The sequence below is a fragment of the Zootermopsis nevadensis genome, unplaced genomic scaffold (assembly GCF_977971745.1).
Source record: "Zootermopsis nevadensis isolate Lab colony 2312 unplaced genomic scaffold, Znev_1.0 Znev_ptg000012l, whole genome shotgun sequence".
In the NCBI taxonomy this organism is placed as follows: Eukaryota; Metazoa; Arthropoda; class Insecta; order Blattodea; family Termopsidae; genus Zootermopsis; species Zootermopsis nevadensis.
In genome coordinates this window covers 3,647,713-3,675,686 of record NW_028259144.1, presented here as the reverse complement: position 1 = coordinate 3,675,686, position 27,974 = coordinate 3,647,713, and the positions used below count along the sequence as shown (strand labels likewise).

The following is a 27,974-nucleotide window of genomic DNA, read 5'->3' as shown; positions in this document are numbered from 1 at the left end:
ATAAAAAAGGAATCTAAGACACTATCTGAAATCTACTTATCTTCGCCCTGAAACCAGAATCATAAGAAATACACAATAATTTTTTTTTAAAAAAACAAGTGAATGGAAGTCTAAAATACCGAGCGGATATCACAGCGACTGTACATCTGACTCGAAATGTTCAAGGTTTATCGCTGTCTACTCAGTCACTCCAATCATCAACCGAAATACCTTAAACTGCGCCATGACCGCTCACTGCCAGATCTTATCCCGTGCCTTACACAATTCCAAATCACAGTGTCTCATCCGATTCGATTCTAGTAATTTTCAAAGTTCATACAGCACCCAGGAATCGTACCAAATCATATCCATAAGACCTAACATTGTGCGCAGATTTTTATGGCGATAAAAGTACGAAATAAATAGCCTCGAACAGAATTTAAAGTCTAATAATAATACCCGCCCAGTTCTCCGTCATTCCATAATTATAACGCGCAGCTGTGAAATCTGAAATCTAATCGCGATGTCTCAAGCCCTTCCAGATGAAGCCACATAATCAAGGTTAGCAGATTCAAACGCTGAGAGGCTTCTCTGATGAACCCAAAATCAATCAAGGCGTAATCTGCAGAGCGGGGAACATAATTTGTGGGTCTGGCTAAGAGACCTTCTGCTGTTTGGCTATCAACAACTTCATAATTTCATAACCTTCGCTGGTAATTTCATTCCACGGTCAAATCTGCAGGCTGGCGCGAAGGAGTAAGATGCTTTCTGAATATCAACAAATCCGACAAAACATATCAGTACCACTGACCCCGACCTGGTCCAATTCAAAGAAACGGGTACCACGATTTCCATCCGCCTGCTCGTACGTATTTATTCATTAACATGTTAACGATGCTGTATCAACTGGAGAGACGAATGAGTTGAAAAGATCATGGAATGGTGAGTACGCCTATGGACAAAGAGCTGGGAACGAATCGTGGCCTATTTCAAGGCATAACCACGGAATTCACCCAATAATAAACAGAACAATAACGTAAGATGAAAGCTATAAGAGCCTGCAACCCGGTCAACATTCGAACCAAGAATTTCCTGAACACAAGTCGGAAGCATGAACGACAGACCTTACAATTAACTAGTCTGTGCGATCATAGAAGCAGTTTTTCCTTCTCTCATTTTCTTGGATTCACGGATTAATTCAACGCCTGGATCGGACTGTAAGCATTCCAAATTGTCCGCCTTTGCCCTTAAACTTTACAATGCCATGCTACACTCCTCAGCGTGTATTTTTTTGTTTATATGCGTCGCATTTACAACGGTAGGATGACTACTAAATGATGAATTATACGGATTTGTACGAAAGTACTCGTCGCTCATCAAAGAATCCGCACGAAAACACGAACACACCGGAACGTCAGATAAGACAGCCGACTGAGGGGGTCAACAACTGAACCCAGGAGTCTCTGAATACAGAGCTGTTACACCGCGTCTGTAGTTTCCATCTGTATTCCATCACGTGATATTCCCATGTTCCATACCCACATAAAATAACTATTCAAATTATAGTTTTGCGTTTATTAACATTTAAGACTTCGGATGTGACATTCGAATGCAAAATATTCTGAAATGAATTTATTTCCTTCTTAATTTCATCGTAAAACTCTATATTGTTTTGTTATTTTCGTTCCCACATCCATAAATTGTAAACATTTGCAATCAATTATGGAACAGTTATTGACTACGGCGTCCACACTAATTTAAACTCAATCTGTAAGGATACAAAGTTCTGATGAGATACAGTAATGCAGATGACCATTAAGCCTTTTCATTATATGCACATTCCTAAATAACAACTGATCACTGTAACACTCACGTGAATAACGCCAATAAATGTGCCTACTCATAGAATTGCACCCCACATAGCATAAAAGTAACCAAATTCATCTCTGACCTAATTCCAGCAATACCAGTTTTATTAAATTCCGAATAAATAACAAAGACCACTCGACGCCAACCTCCTTATAGATCTTACAGCTTTCAATGTTCCAATCATTCAATACACCACAATTAAAATCAAAATCTGTAATATTTCACGGGATATATCCTTCATATTGAAGTACGAATAAAAACGTGGAATTTCAATATTCCAATTTATAACGCTGTTAAAAATTATCTTTGCCAATTCGAAATCCAGTTCAGTAGCAACAGGAATTCAAGTGAATTCTCCTCGGCGTGACAGAATTTCACAGCATCGAGCACAAATTAAATTCATTAACGAAACTATTTCATTTTTAACAGAAGTACCTACGAGCAAATCAATGGTACTGTACTTCCTAGATTACTGTCAAAAGACTTATTTTATGGGACCGAAACGTCTGTCTTCATGTAAACAAAAGCCTACCATCGGACACAATCCTAAACCAGTTAAATCAACCTCATAAATCCATACCTTAATTCCTTTAAGATTCATTTAAACACATTTTCCAAACTATGCTTAGGTGTTCAAGTCGTCTCTTCGTCTGAGATAATCGGCATAAAAATGTGCGTATGCATTCCATTATGTATGATACATGTCCCTAAGCCCCGTCCCTCTTGAAGATTACTGTCTTCTAGGATGGTGCGCTATGTAGTCTGGTAGAAGTTTACTGACGATTCAGAGGTCCTCGGTGCCTCCGTTATGGGGGGGGGGGGGGGGGGGCTGATGTAGGCAGCAAGGACCTCTGAAACATCGGTAAACCTTTACCAGGTCCACGGCGCAACAATCCAGACGACAGCCACATTATTTCCAAGTTTCTTTGGAGACCGCAATACTAATTAGCTTTTGACTAAATTATTAATGTATTATTTATTTTATTTAGCCAAATACAATAACTTTGGTAGACAAATAGCTGATATATGATATCCCGCCTCGTCTGGGTGTACGAATTGGAAGAGAAAAAGATAATTCAATGGAATCGATAAGTTGTATGTTTTTTCTACTGAAAATAATTTCAGTGGTTTCATAATTCGGCCAATATGACAATCTCTGCCAAACACTTCAAAACACAAATTCATAATACGGCAATTAAAGTCTATCGCTTTGGATTGTTGTTAAGAAAAGTCTATTATTCTCTGCATTTGACATCAGCAAATGGAAAAAGTATAACGGAAATCATTGATAAACGCATTCAATATTTTGATTTTTAGTGACACGTACATCAGCACTGATAACATGAAAAATTAATTAAATGTCATGTCACTCTTTCCTGTTTTCAATTAAATTTGCTATTAAAAATTCAGACATATCTTTTATCGTTTTATGAAAAAAATATTTTACATCAGATGTACTGGTTTAGTAAGTTACATTTCGCGCCACTATTCATGTTGATTCATTTTAAATGTTGAAATTATACACTATTCGCCTTTTAACTGACGTATGCAATTGATGAAATTTTATGCCAAACAAACTCCACTTGTATCACAAATATGGTTACAATGGCAACTCTTTTTTGTGAGTATTAACCATAAAATATGTAACACTTCTACAACTCCTAATCCACTAATTATATCCACATGCTTATCTACAAATCACTTCTAGGACATAAAAATAAAACCGCTTCAACATAATTTTAAAAAAAAAGAACTTCACAAAACTAGAATTTAAACACACTTTTGCGTGTCTTTTCTGACCTCGTCTCCATCTTACCAGAACCCGGTAATAATTCGCGAAGCGCGTTTCTTCTGTTTTAAAAATGACCGTCGCGGGCAACTTCCCTGTGGCGACTTGTAGCTTGGAAACCGTTATAGGGTTGCGACGCTCAGTTGTTACTGAGGACTATCGTTATGCAGCTGAGACGCGACGGCGCGCGACGCGATTTGGGACGCCCGTTCCCGAAAGTACTCGAACAATGCCGAATACCAACGATAAGTAATTTAGATACTATGAACACACAGTCTGTGCATATAAAACACTGCCAACCATTTTCGTGAATCCAAGCAGGAAAACCTGGAGATAACAGACAACTATGTACACCCAGGCGTAGTGGGGAGAAAAATGTTAAAATAGAAAAACGAAAATACCATTTGAAGAGACGGTACATTTAAACTGGTTCAGACGGGCATACCGCGGTTCACTTCTGTGAACATGGTAGGCCTAATGAACCTCGTGGTTTCATAAAAGGCTTGAAATCTCTCGACTAGCTAAGTGACTATCACTATTTCAACAATCTTTTATATGGGGGTAGTACGAGCGGCTTGAGAAATGCACCATCATTCACGCTGCTTAAGAATTTCTTAACATTTCAAAACAACCTTGATTCAATAATAATACGTGACGGAATATGGCCACTGATCTCCGCTTCACTAATGCGAAATGCGAAAGCCCTAACTTTTCCTTTCCTTTCCATTCCCTGCAATGTTAAGAGGTCGAAAAAACTTAAGTCTTTTGATGTTTTAAGATCAGAGCTTGCGAAATCTCAACAAGTGGTTCTTTTTTGATAAAAATCCAGAAGTAGTTTTGTACGTCAAAACGATCCGTACACTAATACAAGTGTTCTTACAATCCATTACACCCAAGCCCCCCATGTCATTCAACACTTTTCCATGGTATGAATATTTAAATGAGAGGTTCCTGACTGTAAGTCTCAGTTCACGATGGGGTAACAGCCATGCCACCTAAATTAGGACATGCTTCCTTACTGTACAAACTGCAGTGATTGTAAATCTAAGAGATACACAGTAGACCCATTTACTTAATCGCGTACAACATGGATTCTGTGTACTCGTGGGAAGCGAACAGTCAATATGTACAATCTCGAATCATGTACGTACATTTGCTAGCCGTGAATCCAAATATCAAAATGGTGTTACGCAAAAATTAAAGAAATATGCACATAAACTAGGCTATCTTCACTCCGACACCTGTCAAGTGCCGGTCATAGATTAAGACCTTAAATTAGGACCGAAGGTGTGACAATGTGCTGTTTGGTCAGGAATATAGCAAACAAGGGAAAATAGAAAGACTCCGGGAGAAACCTGTTCCAGTGCCATTTCGTCCGCCACAAACCTCAATTGAAGTCAGCAAGAATTGAATCTGGGTCTTCGCATTGAAAAATCCAAACGGCTAGACGCCTGAGCTATGTCGTAATGCTACCCACTGCTGCCTACATGTCATCATTCAAATTCGTTGGACCATAAACAATTCTTCATGTGCATTTTATGATGCAGAATAATATGAAATTAATTATAGAGTATAACAACCTCGTCCTTTTTTATTTATTACAATTGGAAATTATAACATGGCGGACGCACGAATTTCTGTGGAAGCGCCAATAACTCCACTTAATATTACGATCATCAAATATGGGGTCTATGTAACATTTCGTTGGACCGGTTACCAGTAAAGAATTTCTATTAATGTCCAAGGGAAACGCTGTTTCAAAATTAAATTTGAATTCGAATGTGAAAGGGAACCTAACACATAACAGCTGAATAACATCAGCAATTCTAAAATAAATCACCAGACCATAGTACAAACGAAGACCGCTGCTAGAGATTCAGCTACGACCCAAGGATCAAAGTGACAGATGCACAACGGGAAAAAGCAATCTCCAACTCGAGGAGGTTGCCACGAGACCTTCAGTTGGATCGATATTATCGGGAGTGAAGACGGCACAGCCCGAGGCAGGTCTCTCTGACTTTGATACAAAACACACGAGAAGAAGAAGAAGTAGGAGCGTCAAAAGAGTGACCGGACGGCGACATCGGTACACGAGCTGCGAGGAAATCCCTCAAGTGAGGACAAATTTCCACCACACACCGACCATCGGGTCTGCAGACAACAGCGGCACAAGACAGATCAAGTCGATCGTCCAGTTGGCGCAAGCCGTCAATAGGCCGACGGAGTTACTGTGGATCGTGTCGTATAAAGGATATTTCCTAAAAAAAAACACTCATCGTCCATCGAAGAATTTGCAAATAATATAACATACAAATTCCATCTTTGTAGTTAGATTTTCGCGACTAGAGTTTAATACGTCACTTCGGCTTGAACGAATGCGGGAGACGTTCAGAGGGAGACGGCAAATATCAGAAGAGGCGTCTGACGCCCCACGCATCCGGACGCTTACGTTTTTCTAGAACATTTCCCTTATGTCACTGCCGGTTTGTCGTCTTGATGCCTGCTTTGTTACTACGGGTATAGTAAGCTAACCTCCTTTGGTTATCAATGGCTGACAACATACTTATTTGACAGAATCAAACAGTTTAGATAAGTTCAGCTGAATATATGCCCCTAACCAACTATCAGCCCCTGCAACCACACAACGCAACCATACATTTCCACATACACAAGTAATCCTCCGATTAAAAGAAAGGTAAAAAGGGGTATTTTTATGACAATCATCTAGCAAAGCTGATAGTTATTATAAATGGCACTAACAATGGGAAACTAAAATTTTAGTATTCATTTTATATAATTCTGGCTTTTTTTTTTACAAGTTTGGATATAATCGTAATCTTAACAAAAATAAAGTTCGTACCATTATCCAAGCAGCTTTTTCATAAATTTAACGACAGATTACAGGAGTTTATTAACTTGCGATATGTCCAAACTGTAAACCTACATAAAATTCTGGAGTCACAGATGTCATTAATAAATGTACAATGTGGATCCCTGTGAAACTCCAAACCGCACAAGATACATAAATAAAAGGGTTATATAAATACGAGGGTAATGACAATAACGCTATTTCTGTCTGTCCCTAAGGGACAACAAATAACTCTCATTCATAAGTGGCACCTCTCTGGACCAATAGCATAAAGAGTGTAGTCCACTCTCGGACAAGGATATTTCAGAATATTAATAACAATACTAATAAAAGATGGCGAAATGTCGAGCAAAAAAAATAATATAAAACAAGGCCTTGTTTCAGTACATCGCTCTCACTTTGTGTGATTACCTCCCTGCCTACCTTAACATAACTGCGACATTTCAAAGGACTCAGAATGAAAACGTCTGTGAAGAGAGACACAATAGAACATTTAACAAGTTATATTTTTCCGCCATTTTTATTCAAACAACACAGCTATTGCAGTTAACATTAAAAAGGTTTCCTTCTATTCACACACACAAGACTGCTAATCTAATTTGCATCAGAAATATTCAGATCACAGACAGAACAGAAAATACATACTCGATACTGATATTATCTGAGATACAAAAACCCATTTGCTTGTGTTCTTAACGGTTAGCCGATGAGGTACAACACCCTTTATATAAACTTTACATTATCACACGAGATTGGCTGACGTAATACGCACAAACATAACCACAAAAAAGTGACCAGTCAGCGATATTTATACCCCTACCACAAATGCTGTATGTTCGATTTTTCGACGTCATTTTAAGGGAAAACGCTTTGATAAACTGTTAGCTCACAAGCATTAATTTTTATTTCCATTGGGCAACAGACTTCAAGATGTATTTTGTTTAAAGATGGAAACACTGGTCTTCTACTTATACCGCTAGAGAGAAGCTATATAATATTCCCCAATTCGAGGAAAGAGCTTTTCTTTGATCTCTCACAACCTATCTCTATCATTGTACTTTATCATTGGTTCCAAAGATATATTATTTCTTTTCTCAAATGCCCACACAATTCCCTTATTATTAATTTCTCAGAGAAAAAGACGTGGTTTCTGATAGGTAGATATTACAGTTACGTAAGAAAGACTTCCATTAAAACTGAAGTTAGTTTTCGTCCAAAATCTTCCACAATAATTGTCAAAATTCCAATTTAGTTCATTCCGTCTCACACGTTAATCGTTCATTATTAAACCATTCTTTAAAATGCCTCTGTACGCTGAATCAGTCGCGTATAAAGAATCTATGCAAAGAAGAAATATGTAATTTCAAAATCATCTTAGATTTAAGGTACTGAAGACAATGAAAATTTTTATTACGGTTTTCGGGGTTGTTAGTCCGTGTTGTCTTACAGATGACTCACAATGTTTCGGAGGAAAACATCGCCTCCCACCTTGACAAACTAAAATTCAACCCTCAAGATGAAGGTGAGTTTCCACTATAAGACTACACGACATCACAACCCAGAATACCACAATCACCAGAACATACTATGAAGCTCTTCTGAACATTCAGGTTTAATTCCACAAAAAATGTACTACTCCCCACATATGACACGATATAAATAAAGCTTTAAAAAAGAAGAGCTGCCTTCTAACTGTAAAACTGGCTGGAAACCACTGCACTATGAAATTAATTTATTCTTAATAACTTCGCTATTTGAACGACGAGATTATCGAGAGAAATGGCAAATTGAAATTGGCCAAACAGTTTGGTTACTTAGTAAATTCATTTAGTCCGCCAATCAGTTACATTAGTTGGTTAATCAGATATTCAGTCAGTCAGTCAGTGAGAAAGTGTATTATTTATTTATTTAATTCATTAGTTTGGCCCATTTCATCTTTGCCAATTCACTTAGTTGTCAGTGGGTTGGTTGGTTGGTTAGTTGTGTCATGACAACAGAGCAATTACCTGGAGATATGAATCGGTATAATTAAACAGGTATGTTCGGGTTCTCACGGCGGTAAAAATATCACTTTAGCCCTGAAGATGCAAACATAATTACACTCCGAAACGTTCGAGTCTACCTACAAGCTCACGCGTTACAATCCACAAGACTTACACGAACATACATCAAACAGTGTTTACGGCCCTGCAATAACACTGGCTCAGTTATGAACTATGCGTAAAACGAAATAATGGACTGATTCATAAGTCAGTTTCTGTACCAGATATAATTTAGTCCGCCCGAACTGCAGAGATTTAAGTGTCACATATCTTTAGAAATAAACGTGGAATTTCTGCGGTGCTGGAAATATGCATCAAATTTGGCGCTGCCACAGTTTATAACTTTCCCCCCTCGTCGTGCACCGGATTCTACGGAAATCCCAGTTTCTGTATTTCTCTTAACAAGCACATTCCAGCCACAAAGACCAAATTACATTCGTGTTTATAAATGTCCTTCACAGAGCCCGGCCGGCACAAATGATTTCCCGCTATGTGGTATGCGGTACAGAAGCTCATCGCCTATGGTTTAGTCAATCCAAACAGCAGTGCGCACGACTTCTGACATTAAAACACGGCATTTCATATTTTTCTGCCACAAAGGATATGCTTCGTTTACTCTATTCACGTGAATTATTTAATTAAAACGTGGTAAACGTAAAGTAGCGAATGTAGAATAAACAAACACCTTAAAGCGTCAAAAAGGCTTAATTCTTTCGTTAATCGCACAAAACACTACGATACTTGGATGTTCATAGCAGTAATCAGTTAACAGATTACATATTCCATACCGGGTAAAAATAATAATAAAATTTATCGCAGTTCAGAACAAACCATCTGCATCTTTCTTCTACCTCAAAGAAGAAAGCATCAAGCTCCTCGAACGTCGTTAAATTAATTTAAATAATACTTAAACGCTGTGATATACCCAGAAAATTCTGCAATGAGAATTACGTAGGTCTAGGATTCATGATATTTAATCCATGTTATTGTTAAGAAGTTGATACTAGCGGAATGTGTAGTACAAAAAAAACAAAACAAGAAATACACACAAAATGTTGTAGAATAATATCTTGGAATATAAACGTTCAAAGTCAGTCACTGTTAGCACCTTCTCAAAGCATCAGAAAATAAATTACGTTCCGTTTGTCGCAGCCGAATATTCGCCAAAACTACCCAAACCAAATCCTGTTTTTTCTCTCCATTCCTTCCTTTTTTAAACTAATTTTAAACTTGTCGGGCTCAGTCCGACAATTGACCGAAACTAACTACTATTCATGTCGAGTGAACCTTGAAAATGTTAAGACCATCGGACCACAAGGACGTGCATGTGTGTACTTCAGTTCAAAATTCGATGTACAGGTCTCCCAAAAATACAATATTCCGCGAATGATATACAGACATTTTAATAAACTAAACCATTACACACGTCATCATTGGCACTCGGTGAATTAGGAAATCTTGTGAAGATGCTCAAAGTGACCGCCGTTAGCTTCGTGGAACAGTGGACTGAAAAGTGGCCAGCAAAGTTAATACTGTGTATGCATCTTTTTTTTTTTGGGGGGGGGGGGGGGGGGACAGCCTGTATATCTGAAAGAACAGAGCTTTCAGGAGTTAAAACTCAACAAAAAATAAATGTCCCAAAAACACCACAGCGAATCGTGAAAATGGAGTCCATGCTTTGATTCAATGGATTGTTCTGGCAGCAACACAAATATTATTGGAGGACAAAAAGAGGATGAGGAGAAATGTTTTTAACTGCGAAGACGGGTTGCCATCCAGACTCAAAATCCCTGTCTGTCAGCCAATCCTCACAATTCCGGTTCATTAACAATAACCAATGTCACCATGTTCATGAAGGTCTTTATATCCAATTCCAGGGCTGATAACTTTTGAATGTTACACAATCCACGTCTCCCCGGTACAAACAACGCAGATGGAGCAGCATTATGCAAATTTGTAATCCAGTAGCAGATTGGCTCGTTTTCTAAAAGTGACACGTACAAAACATCACACAGTTACGACATGTGTTAATTTATCACGACACAGTATAAAAACTTTTTTTTAAAAAAAACATGCGTTTAATAACTGCTCGGAACTTCCAATCGTAGTAATCAAATTCGTAACACAGAAAGGATCTTAAATCAAATTCCTCTTACCATTCGACATAATAAATTAATCGTGACGTGAACGCTCCATGTTGGATGCAAGTAACAGATTGAAGTGTTAGATAATCAGACAAACTGCACCCAACATTTCAGACGTATCAGACGTCAGAATTGGGTTACGTCGATGAATCATGCAATAACAATGTTATCTATCAAAAGGGATTAGAATTTCACAGCATGAGCACCTCTCTCTCACTCTCTCTCTCAAGTTAATTAGCTGCCGCATAACTTCCAATTTCCAACTGAGATATGACACAACATGCACACAGACACCGGCACACGCGGAGGCTGTATTTAGACATTTCTCTAGTCATATCAAACACATGAAGCATTTGAAGTAAGGTAACTGCAGGTAATAAGGCCCGGAATGAAATAAAGCCCACTGTCGAGGTTCGTAATTACTTATCCTTTCACCACATTAATGCATCACCTCTCAATCAACTCCTCCGGTTGCTTTCCGGTGACGTCTGAAGTATATGTGTATTTGCATTTGAGTTGAGTCGATGAACGCACTTTGCATTACTTTGTTATGAGATTAACCAAGTGTAACTAAACTTTGTATTTTTACGTATTTTAATAGTACCTATTTCAGTGTAAAGTATCTTTATTAAATAATAATAAAAAAACAAGAGAGACAGTTCTGAAAGTTCGCGTTTAATCGAAACAATCATTGGTAATACAGTCACAGAAGAGCCTAAGTGTACAGATAATATATTACTGCAGAACACTTGGTTAAAAGCTCGCCCTTTCAACGTACGCTGTCATCACAACCTACTAGGCAGCAGAACGAAGAGTGTGGATGCTGGATAAATGTCCTAAGGCACGTGCAGCCTAATAAATCGCAGTTCTCTGGCTCTCGTTTTTAAATAAAAGTAGAGCTGTTGAAAGGCACTCCAATGACGTCACATTCGCCAACAAAATTCCGTTCACTTTAATTCAATAAAATTCTACAGTTTTTGTCCAATCAGAGTATGAACCGTGTATCACTTAATAAAACACTTTAACTCAGAGAACTGTCACTACACAAAGCATTTTAAAGGGAGTGACGTCACAGTATATTCTTGCTTCAAATAGCATTTCATTTGGATTCACGTATTGGGATCTCCCTTGTCCGCTAGTAAGTCTTTATTTTTCATTCCCATCATTTCACTTGCAATCTATAGAATCCCATAAAACTTCGTTACGAAATAAATATCATAAAATACGTGAATGTATTACATTCGCAATCCCCTCCCCCAAGCGCCTACATGGCGTATAGCGGAACAGCTTTAAATTTACCTTTATAGTCCAATCTTAGAGGCTTATAACAAAGCAATGAGATACCATGGAAACGCAATCATGTCATATCACGACATAAAATATATAACATACGAACTCTGTTTTGTTTCGACTGTTGTGTGTAGACTAAAAAACAATTTAGAAGTTCAATACAATATTCGTATCAATAAAGATACAATAAAAAATCAGTGCATATTTAAAGGAAATCGTAGCAATCCGAAGGTTTAAAACTCAAGAGTAAAGGATCATTAGTCCAGACTAAAAGCACCAAAACAAGTATTTGATAAACGACGACTTGCCATAATAAATGTATCAGAAAAGGTAAGTACGAATGTATCGTGACAATGCAATACAAACTTAAATGGGAGCTGCTGAAAAATAGGGTCACATTTATCGACTTCAACCAATGAAAAGATCCATGACGTCAGTAATTACTCAAGGCAGAAAATTAAAACAGCCAAGTGAACCAAAGTGCAAGGCTCTAGGCTCTCGCCTCACGATAAGACGGGCCCCTTTACGATGCCCAGGAACACGAAACTGAGAGTTCGGGGTTTTGTACGACGCATAAGCGAAAAAGATGTAAAAATGAGAGGCAAGCGAATGGCTGAAAGTGCACACCGAAATTCTAATCTGAGTATTTCAATTCTCAAGTCAACATCTGTATAATGAGACATCATTTGGGGCATTACCACGTATTATGCATTCAAATAACGAAGAAAAGCGAAACTAGTGAAGTGAGACTCTTAACACATTTGCTATGTGAAGACGATCTCGAGATATGCAAAACAAAATCTTCTCGATTTCCTTAATTTTCAAACGTCGGTTTTTAATTCGAGGCAAGAATATAAATTGCAACTTTTGGAAAACAATATGTAACATAATCCTGTCAGGATAAACAGTCCCCAGCCAGGAATCGAACAAGCTACCGCTCGATAGCGAGTACAATGTTTATGTAAACAATGAATGAACAAATGAGTTAAGGAAGTGGTCGTGGCCTAGTTACAGAAATACCTGGTATATTTTCTGTGAGGAGAATTTTGAACAGCACAGCGAGGTAACTGGACCAACGGCCTACCAGTTTTATCTTCTGAGACATCTATGTAGAGTGTGGGAAGTGTTGGAATCATATTTTCGGTCAAACCTGCAAAAGAGTCTCCGCACAAAGGGAATCACAAAGCAAAGTGTTATGTTCTGATATCGACGTTGCTAAGGTAACCGGGTGGGTTTCTTTATTCCAGATATTGCAGCATATGAGACAGACGACAAGGCAAGCAATTCAATATTCACAATAGAACAGTCTTCCATCTTAAATTCACACTGCTCCACACTGCGTGCTGTGTATCAAGCAATATCCCGCACAAATATATTCAGAGTTCTTCTCCAACAAACGCCTCTACCGAATGTCACCAGAACATTATAATCATGTTCCACTTTGTATTTACGTCTCAACAATTATATTTAAAATATAGTGATTATGAATAACAACTATTATAGATTTTTATTAAGAACAAATGTTAACAATACTGCACTCCTGCACATCTTTAACAAAGATCGTGTTTTGCTTACTGAGGTCAGTCAGCTTTTTAAACAATAATTATTGTTTTTATTGTTTATTTAATATAACATTTTATTTTGTATGTTGTTTGTCCAAGATTAAACTGTTTTTAGTTTAATTATTATTTTACTTATCTATAACATTTAGTTTTTTACTTATTAATTATTTTGCAATAAATCAATATAGTACATTTATATATTCAGTTGTTTACTTTTGTATTGTAATGTTTGTATTGTTGTTAGTGCTTGACTGTTATTGGCCTTTTTGGCTGTTGTCAAGCACTTTAATAAATGAATTGAATTGAACTGAATAATACAGAACTCATTTTCGAGGTCAGACGCCTTGCTGTCCAACATCTGATTGTGCGCATCAATATATGAACGTTGTGCATTACAGTATATACGAGATATCTCTTTATGTGAATTCGGTATGATATTAAAATGTATCGCCTTTCACACATTAGTACTGGCGTCATTAGCGTCCCGCCTCACGACGTTGGTATTAGGGAGTGTAAAAATTTATAAAGTAGGAATTTGGAGTATTATAGGCTGGAACAACATCCATACAAAATTTCATGAAATTCCGTTAAGCAATTATCCAAACATTAAAGGCGTAGTTTAAGTCTGTTTATTCGACGACCTTTTGCGGGCAACCTCACGGAAGAAAAATCCTGTTTGTACCAGGCGATATCTAATAAGCCCTTCCTAGTTACAAGCGGTTGCATTTTTAGCAATTTCAATTACCAATCTTCATTAACGATTTACATGTGGAAATAATATCGTAATAATCTGCATTTCACCCATAAATCTCCCATATATGGTACTCGGTGTTACATGTAATCACGATTAAAATAAGACAGCGCTCGTTATTTCTGTTAATTTAGCATCGACATGTCAGAATTGAATTTATTCTCTCTCTCCTGTTACATTGGTATCAGAACTGTACGTCTTCTGCTAATGCCATTACGATGTGTAAAACTGTTTCCGTTTGACGCATTACTACAACAAAGGAAAATAGTTCCGTCTTTGAAATATTATTACGTGCTTTCTAGTTTTATAGTCTGGGTTACTGTGCCGTGTAGTCTGGTGGAAATCTATCAGACTACACTGCGCAATAACCCAGAAGACAGCAATCTTCAAATTAGATAAAATCACAATTTTTGCTCGCACAAGGTACCTGTACATTTCTCTGGGTTTTAAATGGTTCAGCGACTCAAGGCCACAGCATTTTTGTGTCGCCGTCATTTCCAACAGCTCACATACTCACAGTACGGCCTAATTTGGAGTGAGAGAAACAATTAGGCAGGCCCCTTAATATTCCAGATAGTGGCAGTCAGAGAGTTAATTTCGGAGTCCACTCCCATCGATACAGCAAACTAGACGGGGCTGCTAATGGCAGCCCATCACTCCAAGAGAATGGGATGGGCAATTTAAGTTTAGCTGGCAGCTGAGACCGTCCTGACAGCCCCATCACTCCAAGGCCCCTCCACCAAGTAAAATATTTCCTCCTCACACTTCCTAATCGTTCAGAGATTCACACAACCAGAATCCCAATTACGCTAAGAGCGAGTACCAAACTGAAGAAAAAAACCAGCTATGGCTTCTTCACGTTTTCTGCAATGAGTAACAGAGGCAGACGAACAGTGAGTGAGTTCTGCTATCTATTTGTGGCTTCTACAACTGCACTTTTAATAGCTCAGATCTAGCGCCCTTCCCTTAATGCCAGAAATCAAATTTCACACACATACAAAACAGGAAATATTATAATTCTGTGTATTAATTACTATTATTATTAGTCTGCTTTCGTAAATTTGCCCTACTGATGAGTACAGGATACACCAAGTAACTTACACATTTATAAGTTTGCATTGTGTATAATTGTAAGCCTATGAAATGCTTGGAATTTGTCCGACATTAATTACAAGCTTATTCATCGGAATGTGATGGTAGTATTTGGAAATTTATGTGGTATTAAAGTGAGTGAAGACGTTCTTAGTAGATGTTTGGTACCTACTGCCATACGTATTAAGGCGACTATTTGTTATGTGGGAGAAACTGTCTCTACGATTTGAGCCTGTTTTTATGAAAACGTCGGATAAATAACTAAAATGATGTATGCCAAGATTTTTCCTAAACAATTTGTCGGCATCCTTTAACGCCAAAACTGTGGCGGAGATTGGCAAATCCCACATGAAAGCTTCAGACATTCATAAGAGTACTGAGAAGGCCTGCACCAGATCGATATCAAACTTTTCAAATTAGTGTCAGTAAAGCGAATATCAAAAATAACAGAGAAGCCTTAATATATTTAATTTTACCTTTTTTTAAAGTTATATAGAAAAGCTTTTAAAAACTTAATCACTCAGCTCTAACCAGCGTCCACAGAAGGGGGAAAAATCAAAGAAGTTTTTCTTATGAGGAATCTTGAATCAGATACGACTAACAAGGGGGTGGGGGGGGGGCAGACGAGATTTCAGGTTCTCACGACGGCGCCGAGAAGTAAACTTTTGCCAGACTACAAGGAACAACAACCCAGAAGACAGCCATCTTCAAAGGGGAACAGATTTCAAGTAATGGATGCAATTGCGAAATGTTAAAAATGTTGGAAGCAAGTAAAAGTTTCGTGATAAATCCACACTGAAGAAGTCGAGACTCCGGGAAACACGTGACATACAGAGAAATGAGAAAGAGATAAAACAGAAGAGACAGCGATAAGATGTCAGACAAAAGAGGACAATGCAGAGACCAGGAGACCTACGAGTAGACTTAGAGGCAAGGAAAGACGCGATAAAGGTAGTAGAATTAAGCAGTAACGTGCAAGGAGATGGAGGAACAATAGTTTCGAGTTCATTTAATGACTCCGCTACAAGTGCAAAATAATACGGAAAACGGAACGTCGATTCTGAAAGTGTAATCGTATATTTTACGATATTGTTAACGTTGCGCTCTGGAATTGGATAGAAATGGAAATAACAAAATTTAGAAAGAGAAACGACGAATGGTGAGTTGGAAGCGACATCAAGGGCACTGCAAACGTAAGTATACAGAACAGACATGCAAGTATAAAAAGGGAAAGAGGTGAAGCTAACAATCACAGAGAAAAAGAAGAAAGGAAAACGTAGCAGAAATGCATTCCATAAAGAAAGAGACCAAGAAATGCTGGGAGGTCTGGCCTCAGGGGTGGCAAGACCGATCACCGGGAGGCGTGTTCTCAGACGCGGGGCATGCTTCCCGGTCGCTGGTGGCCACGAAAGGTTTTTCAAATCCACAGCGGTTGTAACCCAACAAGCGGAAAGCAATGAATTTCGAAAACCCAGGTGGGTCAGGCTCAGGAGAGGAAGCTCGTGAGTCAGAGAGCGTGGGAGGGAGAATGGTACTATCATAACATAGCATGACGCTGGAAGTACGAATAAAAAAAGATCACTTCACACAGCCTATGCCGGGGTCAAGATTCCAACCTGAAAAGGAGTACGAAACATCAAAAAACTTGACAATTGACAGATGCAAAGAAATGCAAATACTAGGAAGTGAAAGAATGACTGAATATAAACAATTTTTTATTCGTGTTTTTTTCCGTCTAATCACAATTGTATATAAATAAAATTTATACATAAGATATTAAAATATCATTTACATATTTGGTACAAAATATATAAATGATATTTTAATATCTTATGTATAAATTTTATTTATATACAATTGTGATTAGACGGAAAAAAACACGAATAATTAAATCTTAATTCACAATATGACGCAATTATATCAACTTATAAACAATTTTAAAAAACGTAAATGGCGATAATAAAATGAGGAAATCGCTTTAAACAATGAGGAAAAATAAAATATGCAATCATTACAGTTGTGGTAACTGAACTATATCATGCATGATCTGAAGTTAGAACGGAGCAACACATAATTCACACAAATGCTACAACAACGTAGGTGGAAGAAGTATTTTACATTACATAGATTCACAGCAATGAACCCCCCAAAACAAGGAAAACAAATTAATGTTACGTTAAAACCTATTCGGTGCTTTAAAATTTAAAACCCTGTCTGCCTCTTACAAAGTCGCTCAACGCATGCAAAGTTGTCGTGAACACTAGCGTTTACAAATAATCAACACAAAACTTGTGCAAAGCGAACAGAAGGAACCGAATTTTGGTACTTAAAATTTTAACGACATTTTTATTCATTTTACAACGTTTTATTCATCAAGAAAATCACATTTATTTCCGGTTGCGGGCTGCTGCTTAATATTCGTTTGTCGTGTGTAAATATTGAATATTCTCCTTTAATGTACATGTCAATAAAGTTATCCGTAACTCAGGATAACAAAGACGACTTTATTAATTTCATTTTAAGCAGTGTTTTGACTGCAGGCACCCTTGTTTAGACGGCGCTACACAATCCACTATAATCCACTATATTCTCATATACAGACACACAGTAGCAGCACGAGTCTAGCAACAACAAAAAACACACACAAAAAACTAATATTCTGGGAACTACACGTTCTATAAGGAAAAAAATAACCTGTAGTAGCAAACATAATGGACAATTTAATTACTGTTTTTAAATGTGTGCTACATTCAGCAGATTCTGTACGCACCTGACACAAAGCTCGTCCCCCAGTGCACACGTAAACCTAGCCAAACGGTGCAATAAATTAATAACAAACGGTCAGTCAGTCAGTCAACATATTTATGAAACCCGGCGGTTCATAAGAGATAATTACTATACATATTATCCCAAGCCAGACAAAAACGCGACAGACGGACAAATAAACATGGAAGTTTCCGTTTCTCAATTCATTCAACTCTGTTACGTAAATTATCTTTCTTATAATTTATTTATTGCCACGGTGGTCTAGCGGTTAGAACGCTGGCCTTGTAATCCTGGGGTCTCGGGTTCGATTCCCGGCGGTGACCGAATTTATAACTTGTGTTGGGCAAGGCCGTGGTCTAGGCAACACGGAGTTTTCCTCCGGGGGCTTCCCCGGTTTCTCCGTGGCATCCCAACAATTACTCCATTCACACACAGAAGAAGGCAATGGCAAACCACTTCTGGATCATCTGCCAAGAACGTATATGAACAGGTCCCAGTCCGAGAAAAGGATGGAAGGATCCTGTTCATATGGACCTGTCGTCAGACAGAACACCAAATAAATATAAATAAATATAATTTATTTAAAACTAAATTCTTTCGTCGTAGAGCATGTAGCACGAATAGGACACAATACATGCACGCAACATCCTGATCGGAGAATCTTAAGAGAGGAGACCTGAAGGAGGTTTGTATTACGATGGAAGATAAAGGAATAGGGGGAAAGGGCGCGGAGTGGATTCGTTTGGTCCAGGGTACGGTCCTGTGGTGGGTTGTTACGATAAACACGGTATCGAACGTTCGAGTCCCATAAAAGACGCGGAAATTTCTTGATCAGCTGAGCGACTATCAGCTGCTCAAAAAACATATCATTTCAGGGAGACAGTTATATTCATGTAAAAAAGGAGATTGTGTTTCACAGACAATACAAATTATAATTGTTTTAGCAACAACATAAAAAGGTCGCAAGTTGGTAATTATGTTGACTACAGCACAAAATATAAGTGGCTTTCGAAACGTCTGAGAACAGAGAGCTGAAAGGTATGAAATTGAAACTGCTATGAGTAAACGATACACAGCAGAAAGGGTTCTTGGAAGTCAGACCAAAGATGAAGGACGCATATTATGTATGAAGGGATAAAAAAAAAGGGGTAGAAATTCCGAAGAAAAACTTTGTTGAATTTATTCCCATAAAACCTGCTCACAACGAACGACAACGAAGAAGAAACAACGAGAATTAGGTTCGGTATGAGTAAAGAGAGAATTTCGTTAAAGCGTACAAAGACGAAGATCTGTCAACTCACTTCAAAACTGACTTAACATTGTTCCAAATATATGATTGGGGTTTATCTAAACAAACTGACATCCCAGATATTAAGCCCATTAAACCCTAATTAATTATTTCATTAACGTGCGAGTACCAGAACGCCCATCCGAAATATCAGCTCACTCACTGGTCTGGATGTCAAATTAGAAACACACATATTCACTCATACATTAACATCGGTAATTAACATCAATTATTTTTATAAATTTCCCTGCAAACCATTATTTACTTTCAGTTGCGTTTCGAAAACTACTGATGTCTATCATTTCGCCTGTAACACGGATTGACAGATTACACTTTGTCGAATAGAGGACCAATTTCCTTATGGGTCAAAATTATTTTTTGTTCGTTTATCTCTTGTACCTGGTCCACATGATCTGGAAAAAAAACTTGACTTACGACACATTACACCAAGTTACATGCGAGTTAATTAATTTTAAGGACCAAATTGTACCCCTATATGTTCTTTTTCATAATATTATGTTATACGAGGGTCGCTCATTAAGTAATGCCCCACATTTTTTTCCTCAGAACATATTTATTCAAGATGGCTCAAATTTAGTGACAATATAAATCAATGTTTCCTTTACACATACTATTTTTCCACATAGTCCCCATCAACTTGTACGGTTTTACGCCAGCGTGGAACAAGTGCATGCATGCCTTGCCGGTACCAGCTCTTGTCCTGTGCACGTAGCCATGTCCTCACTGCTTGAATAACGCTCTCGTCATCTTCAAACCTTGTTCCGCGGATAGCATCTTTAAGTGGCCCAAAGAGATGGAGTCGGAGGGTGGATGGGGCAGCACCGTTCAACCAAATTTGGTGATTTCTTCCCGGGTTCTCGGACTTGTGTAAGGGCGTGCATTGTCATGCAGGAGCAAAATTTCTGCTGGATGCTTGTGAGGCCGAACTCGTCGGAAACGCTTCTTGAGGGTTTCCAGGGTCATAATGTACGCGTCTGAATTGATGGTCGCACCTCTTGGCATCACATCCACAAGAATGACCCCATCACTGTCCCAAAAGACAGTCATCATGACTTTTCCGGCGGAGGGAGTTGACTTGAATTTCTTCTTTCTCGGTGATAGAGGATGATGCCACTCCATTGACTGCCTTTTTGTCTCCGGCTCAAAGTGGTGTATCCAGGTTTCGTCACCTGTAATGATCCGGGACAGAAAGATCTCTCCCTCAGCATCAAAACGCTCCAACAATTCAGAAGAAATCGTTTTCCTTTGAATCCTGTGGTCTGCTGTGAGACTTCGTGGAACCCATCTTGCGCACACCTTCGAATATGCAAGAGCCCGGATAATTGCAATCACACTTCCATTGCTGACTGAAAGCTGTTGGGCCAATTGTCGAGTTGTGATGCGCCGATCCTCACGAATAATGGCATCCGCGCGGTTCAACATGTCTGGAGTGGTGGCTGTGGCAGGACGCCCAGAGCGCGGCAGATCACGGAGCTCGGTTTCTTCACTTCCTGAAGCTTTAACTCTCTTAGCCCAGCGACCAACGGTGCTCCTATCGACTGCACAGCTTCCATACACAGCACACAAACGTTTATGAATGTTCAACCACCGTTTCTTTTTCAGCAACAAAGAATTCAATTACAGCTCGTTGTTTGTAACGAGAGTCGTTCACAGACGCCATTTTAACAGTTCACTACAGCTCCGCTATCGGTTGGAATCATTTGAAAATCCGTACACGAACGCGGGAAACATCAAATCTCAAGCATGTAAAAGTGCACTTTTCTATCTTCATTATTGGCTGAGAAAAAAAATGTGGGGCATTACTTAATGAGCGACCCTCGTATTTTAACAAATCTTGATGTGACACAGGCCTGACATATATCTCATTAATTTTTAAGCATCTCTACTTGCGGTTAACTACAACGGAGTTTCTGTATGGGTCAAGAACACGCGTTCTCAAACACCATTTAGACGTTCTCCGATCGAAATCTAAACGTTCAACAATAATTAACTCCCTCCTACATTTCTATGGAAACGTCTACTTTGGCACAAAAATTCGTAAAGAAAAAGACCGAACAAAGAGAATGCTAATAATAAGATTATAAAAACTTGGGAGGAAATAAATTAAACCTGAAAAGGTGCATTCAAGCTGATAACCTTTTGGATACTGTCATCGAATGGAAATTCATTAAAGAAGAAATATAATTTATCTTCTGCCTCAAAAGAAGAAGATTACGACGTTCTGGGGGAGGGGGGGGGGGGTACAATCTACTTTCTTTCAGATGCCCCGGGTTTAATAGTGGCCCAGAACGCTGTTACACTGACAACTCCGTGCATTATTTTAATTTACGAAAAGTTTAAAAACCGTAGCCTACTTATACCTTTAAATCCCGGTGGTAACTACACAAAACAACTGCTATTCCACTCAATAATTCTGAATTTTCTATGTATGTGATTCTCAGTGTAGAGAAGGATTATCCCTTCTTTAAACATTATTAACCGATCAATCTTCGTAATGACACGGGTAGCTGTTTCCTTCCTTATCCTTGCCTACCCACGCATCTCTGTTCATTTAATCTCATCCGACACAGTCTAACATTTACAGTTAAATTATTTGATATTATAATCAATCATATAAAAGGCTACAGTTTAATCACATTTATTTTGCTGGAAAGTGTATCTGAAATGTAATCTGTGGTTCAAACTTTATAACGCTGCAAAGTTGCAATGTTTCAAGAAAAACGGTCAGCAGTAGGTGTTACTTACAACACTTTTCCTCTCTACATATTTATTTCGTAGGAAGAAAATACACTGCGAGTAGCAAATGAGATGGTAATTCTTGCCTTCTTCTCTTTCGAAATCTTCAATGCAAAATACGGTAGGTCATGCCAATGTTTGCTTCTGATCTTTGTGGAGATAACGCGACGTCATGATCAAGTAGAGTTCATCCACAGTATGCGACTGAAATGCGATTTCACTGTATCTTATATTAGAATGCCAAATGCAAGAAAAAGTATCTCTTATATCAACATATATAGAGTACACTTAAATCAAGCTGAATATACGACATTCTTAGGCTATATGTGGTCACATTATTTCTAAGCCACCACCAAACTTTTCTTATAACATCGAGACATGGTTTGAATTATAGATCCTGTGTGTTAGAACTGGGTTCTCAACCTTTACAGACCTGGATCCATAGTCGCACTTTCTTATCCACTAGTGGGCCAGAAATCGATGTCAAATTATCGAAATTCATAATAATTTAATACTGAAACACGTTTACATATTACTCAACTCCTATCAAAATCAGTCATTAGTGTGGGATTTTACATATATCTTGCTTCAGTAATCTTTCACTACCAGGTTTAACTTCTGTTATTCCGATTTCTATGCATTCCCCCCAAGTGTTTAACAATAAATCGAGTCCTGATTCTTGTTTTGACGTACTTCATGAAGCCGAAATTTTGCTCACAGATACATGTAGTACTACAAAATACTGATTCACGTACGACACACACACGAACAAATTACAAAATTTTATATTACCTTCATTATCGTAACAAATTTCAATTCGAATTGCTAAGTAAATTAAATGGAAGGTACAACATGAACTCAGTCAGGAGTTACATTTCTTACAAACCAGAGAAACTGAGATGAACCAAACCAATAACCAAATAAAGGAACACCAAGGACAAAGTAAAAACAAATTAAAATACACAACTAGACAAAATCACCTCAGTAATAACTAAAAGATAATACTTCAAAACCGCAACACCCCCCCCCCCCCCCGAGACCTACTGTCGGGACGTATTCAACGCCCCCACCTGACAAGCTTGTCCCCTAGCTCTGTCAAGTACAAACAACAGCAAACACAGGCAAGGTCGGCAGGCCACTAGACGACCTGGCTTTGCCACATCGTTAAAAAAATTAGAAATACCAAAAGACAAATCAGGAGCGGTAACAAGCCCCCCCCCCCAAAAAAAAAAAAAAAATTTACGTAACCACGCTCTGCCATCAGTTTGCGCCCTTCGGCGACCGCGACAATAGATTGGAATGACACCCAGAGACCGGGAGGTGGCAAGGCCGTAGGATTACAGAGGTTAAAACCAAAATAATATAAAGGCAGTTCCAAATAATCAAAATATATTAAAAGTATAAATAAAAAAGGAACATACAGGATAAAGTCAAACAACGAAACCAACAGTCAAACAAAACTCACTCTGTTCAGGCTTCCGGCTGGGATACCGACCAGCAACTTTCGACATATACAGAAGAAAACGCAGTATTACCCGGTGTCCTACGTGAGCGATTAAGTGCGAGCGGTGCGATTTGCGTGGGTGAAGCGGAAATATCAAACTGGCTGTTTGTGTGGCGCTGTCCTAGGTTACAGCGAATCAGTCAAGAGAGTAAAGCGGCCGGATGCCGAGATCAAATATTTTGATATTTTCGCGCGAATCGCAGCGCTGGCCGGGAAGGCGCATGCGCAGATAAGCTCTGACTGTGCAGTACAGGGAAGGTGCATGCGCAGGAAGGCCGTGTGTTTCTCTCACCTAGGACACAACAAGCGATTCCCTTATGTCATATGACACCCCATGCTGCTTATGCAGCTCGCACTGCTCGCTTCTTATCGCTTACGTAGGACATTGCCTTAGACCTACCTCACAACAGGCAGAAAATCTGTCTTCAGGCTCGCTCGCTCGCTCTCTCTCCGGCGAAGTACCCTGCGCAGCGGACACACACAGATTGCTCGCCGAACTGCCCATAAGGGCATCTAAGCCTGTGGCTCCAAAGATCGCGGAGATGGGTCAGATAGGCCACTTCGAGCCATGAGGAGTATAGCCAAATTTATGAACATATCGCCCTGATGATGGAGGCAGCAAGGGCCTCTAAAAACGTAGGCAAAACTTCTACCAGACTACACGGCGCTACAACCCAGAAGACTACCATCTACTAATTACTGCCAGTGACATTATACAAACAACCGCCTCCCAATTATTCACCAACCCCCTCTCGTAAATAGATACAGAATCGACGCCAATTACTTACTGCATTATTTATCAGCTACAATTAGGTTTAACAATGTCGTCCTAATTATAATAGCTCGCTCTGTATTGTTTTGGTCGTGGAAGTCGGAATCATAAACACACACGCACATTTCGATTGACGCCGCCCTTTCTCGCCTCCTACTGACCAGTCATTCATCAAGAGAAGCATAAGTAATTATACATCTATCTGTAGTAAGCGACGAGTCCTTTTTGACAAGAAAATTCGCGGTTTTAGGCTACACATGTGAGTTCAATGACGTCAGCTTTTGCGTATGAAAATGAGGACAATATTCGCTCAGGAAAGAATTAAACATATCGATTAGAACCAAGCTACGACTTCATATTTTGTATTCCTTCTTATTTTCTCATTATGCAATTATTAACCCACTGGAAACTATATGCATCTGCATTGATAATAAGTCAAACAGCTATTATTTCCCTAAACATAATTAACCAGTTGATCTTCGTTATGGTGAAGTGTTGTTTTCTTTGCGGTACGGACCGGCTTCTTAATTATTATTTAGAAAGTCAATATACTCATGATATCCTGACCATGTATTTGCCATCTTAGTAAACTTACTAAACGCGTTTACAAATCTTCGTGAAAAGTGGTATTAATATCACTAGAAACCACTGCCTCCTCCCTCCAATAGTACCAACATGCCAAGCGTGAGAAGTACTGAATCCGTTACCAATGCATTAGTATTATTTATTTTACCGTAATGATAGATCCAATAAATATTATATATTATAATTCAGTTAACTTCGTTTTCTAGTGTCCCAAAGATCGTAAAAGCCAAGCAAAATTTATACTCATCTTTTGACGGCGATATTAATGAGTCATTTGCTATAATCTTACGTCACACACGTACCTACACATGTAAGAAACATTGTAATTCAAATTCATACTAATTAAAGTTATACAAACTGACCACTAAATTACACGATTATGAAGTTCCATGTCTGAAGCGTTTTAAGACAAGCAAGAGAGTAGTGTACGTTCTTCTATAAGTATCACTACGTTGAAAATGCATTAAGAACTGATACCGGTTATAACAGCGGCCTCCTATTTTTAAGGCGTGTTTCACAAAGATTACATTCAACAAAGCATTTCTGAAGAGCGGTTCAATTAGTAAGACCAATGCTTGGATTTGTCTGCAAAGCCTTCCGGTCAGATATTATCAAAACAATTCCCAATAGGTCCATCCTCGGAATTAAAAACTTGTTCTGTCCGGTTGGCATGACGACTAAAGCACTTCCCTATCTGTCCACCGCCGTATACGTACTTAAGCGTATGAACGTGCTATTTGCTTTGCTGCGCGATCCAGACGCGCCGCTTTCTCAATGAGATCTTTCAGCTCTACAGAAACGCAATAGCTGGAAATGAAAAGGGGGAAGGTATTATGTTCCCTAGGGAATATCAGGAACCTCAAATGGGAGTCACGCCCTTCTATTCCCATTCTTCCATGCTGACCTGCAGTATAACGAGTTTTTGGTTGGTTAGGTGACGGCCAAAACCTAGAGGAAATTCGTTTTGACGCTAACCGAAATGTGTGGATGCCTCTACGACAGAGAAATACAAACAGTAAGAATGACGGCGTTAGTTACAATGATGCTCCGGCCGACATTACCTTACATAAAAACAGCCCCTGGTAAGCCTATCCATCGGTAGAATGAAGGGTGGAGAGGCGGCCTGGATTTTAAATCTTTTTTTTTTCCTGGTAGTACACATCTAATCACTTTACTGGCTGATTTACTCTGGTATTATAGGGCACAGTGCCATGATAAAAAGACCAGTCGGTTTGACTATTAAATCAATTCCTTAATAACACAAAATTTTACTTCCTTGAATAAGTTATTCACTTTTAAATCACAAGATTACATCGGATCTTGGTGGAATTAACTTTTGTCATCTAGACTTGATTGAAGTGGCTCACGATATCTTCAACTATCGGGTTTTAAGGTTTGATGGTAATGAACCTCAGAGTTCTATTACTGGGGATACTGGGAACGACCCGTTCTTCAAGTGCCTGAGCACTGCGGGTCCCAACTTTTAGTCGGCTTTGATCTATTGACAGTTGGTAGGACTCCTTGGATGAGGGATCGGCCCGTCGCAAGGCCTCTACCTGTACACAGGACAGCACGACACAGAAAAACGCGGACAAACACCCACGGCTTGAGTGGGATTCGAACCCACGGTCCCAGCGACCAAGCGGCCCAAGGCCCAGGCTTTAGACCGCGCGGTCACTGCGGATCTCGAGAGTTCTATTACATGAGACAACTAAATAATAGTTCTTGCGTCATAGTAAGCTTATTAGTTGTGAACAGATTTACACATGAAACTGGGGTTTACACAATCCACACTTTCTTTGTTACTGGTTACAGTTATCGAAGTCACAGAAAGCCAGAGCAGTGTATGACAGTGTACGTTAATATTACCTTTCGTTAATGACAGAACCATTCAGCTGCTTGTGTATGAATGATATTTCAATTACACCATCCCACGCGTGTTTTCCATTCTCTCTTACTATTCTAATTCTCTGTTTTCCGCTTGAGAGATTTTCCGTTTGATGATTCAACCAATATTTTGCGTCGTCTCGTATGTGTGTGTGTCAGTGTGTGGAACAGGTCTATACAAAGGGAAATTCAGTTTACATTAATACAGATGTTAGAGAAAATTACATTACCGATAACAGGGCAGAGTAGCGTGCAATGCCGTCCAATAATGTCACCGACATGAAATAAAATGTTTTCTACGAGACAAATGTATCTACATAAATAGAAGAAGTTACAACGTTTTTATATATCTCATAAATACAGGGTGTACACAAATTAGAGCACGATTTGAATGACGTGTCATTCTTTGTTTATAAAATACGAAAAACTAACGTACTACAAAAATCATAACCCTCAAACAACATACATACACCAGACACAGATTCTCTTCACGTTACTCTACACAACACCTCTTGATATGTTCCTCGTTTACTATTTTAATATTTATACGATTATTTATTTCCTATGTCAATTCATACTCATTCCAAGAAAATAATTAAACATTAATTCCACAGATAAATATAACGTCTGACTACAATAAGCAACTTACCATGAAAATGGAAAGCTACAAACAGAACTACGGATCATTATAATATATTGCATTAAATATCTAATAGTTTTTAAAATATTTTAAATTTATAAAAACCTGAAGACGACGATATTACCCGTCGAAACATGACGTTTTAATAAAAAGCGCTAAAAAATATAAAGTAAAATCGTATTTACGATTAAGAGCGCTAATATAATATTTTACACAATAAAATGTTTTAATATTACATAATTTTTTACAACACCAATAAACTTCAAACGTTTGTGTATAGACTGTACAAAATAAATATATACAAAAATCATATTTCGGGGTTTCTGAACATGTGGTCACAAAAATTCTTACCTAAGTTTTTCGTGTGTAGGATCTGAGGTTTTCGCGG

At 38.5% G+C, this 27,974-nt stretch overlaps 1 protein-coding gene and 1 long non-coding RNA gene across 9 annotated transcripts in view; one reads left to right on the top strand and one right to left on the bottom strand.

The window, feature by feature from the left end:
- LOC110841535 (ras-GEF domain-containing family member 1B) overlaps positions 1-27,974 on the bottom strand; it is a 360,406-nt gene that overhangs the window by 129,215 nt on the left and 203,217 nt on the right. The window lies entirely within an intron of this gene.
- On the top strand, positions 12,075-13,851 carry LOC147873941 (uncharacterized). The gene is made up of 2 exons (XR_015534895.1): positions 12,075-12,312; positions 13,230-13,851. It is a non-coding gene; the product is annotated as an uncharacterized LOC147873941 (long non-coding RNA).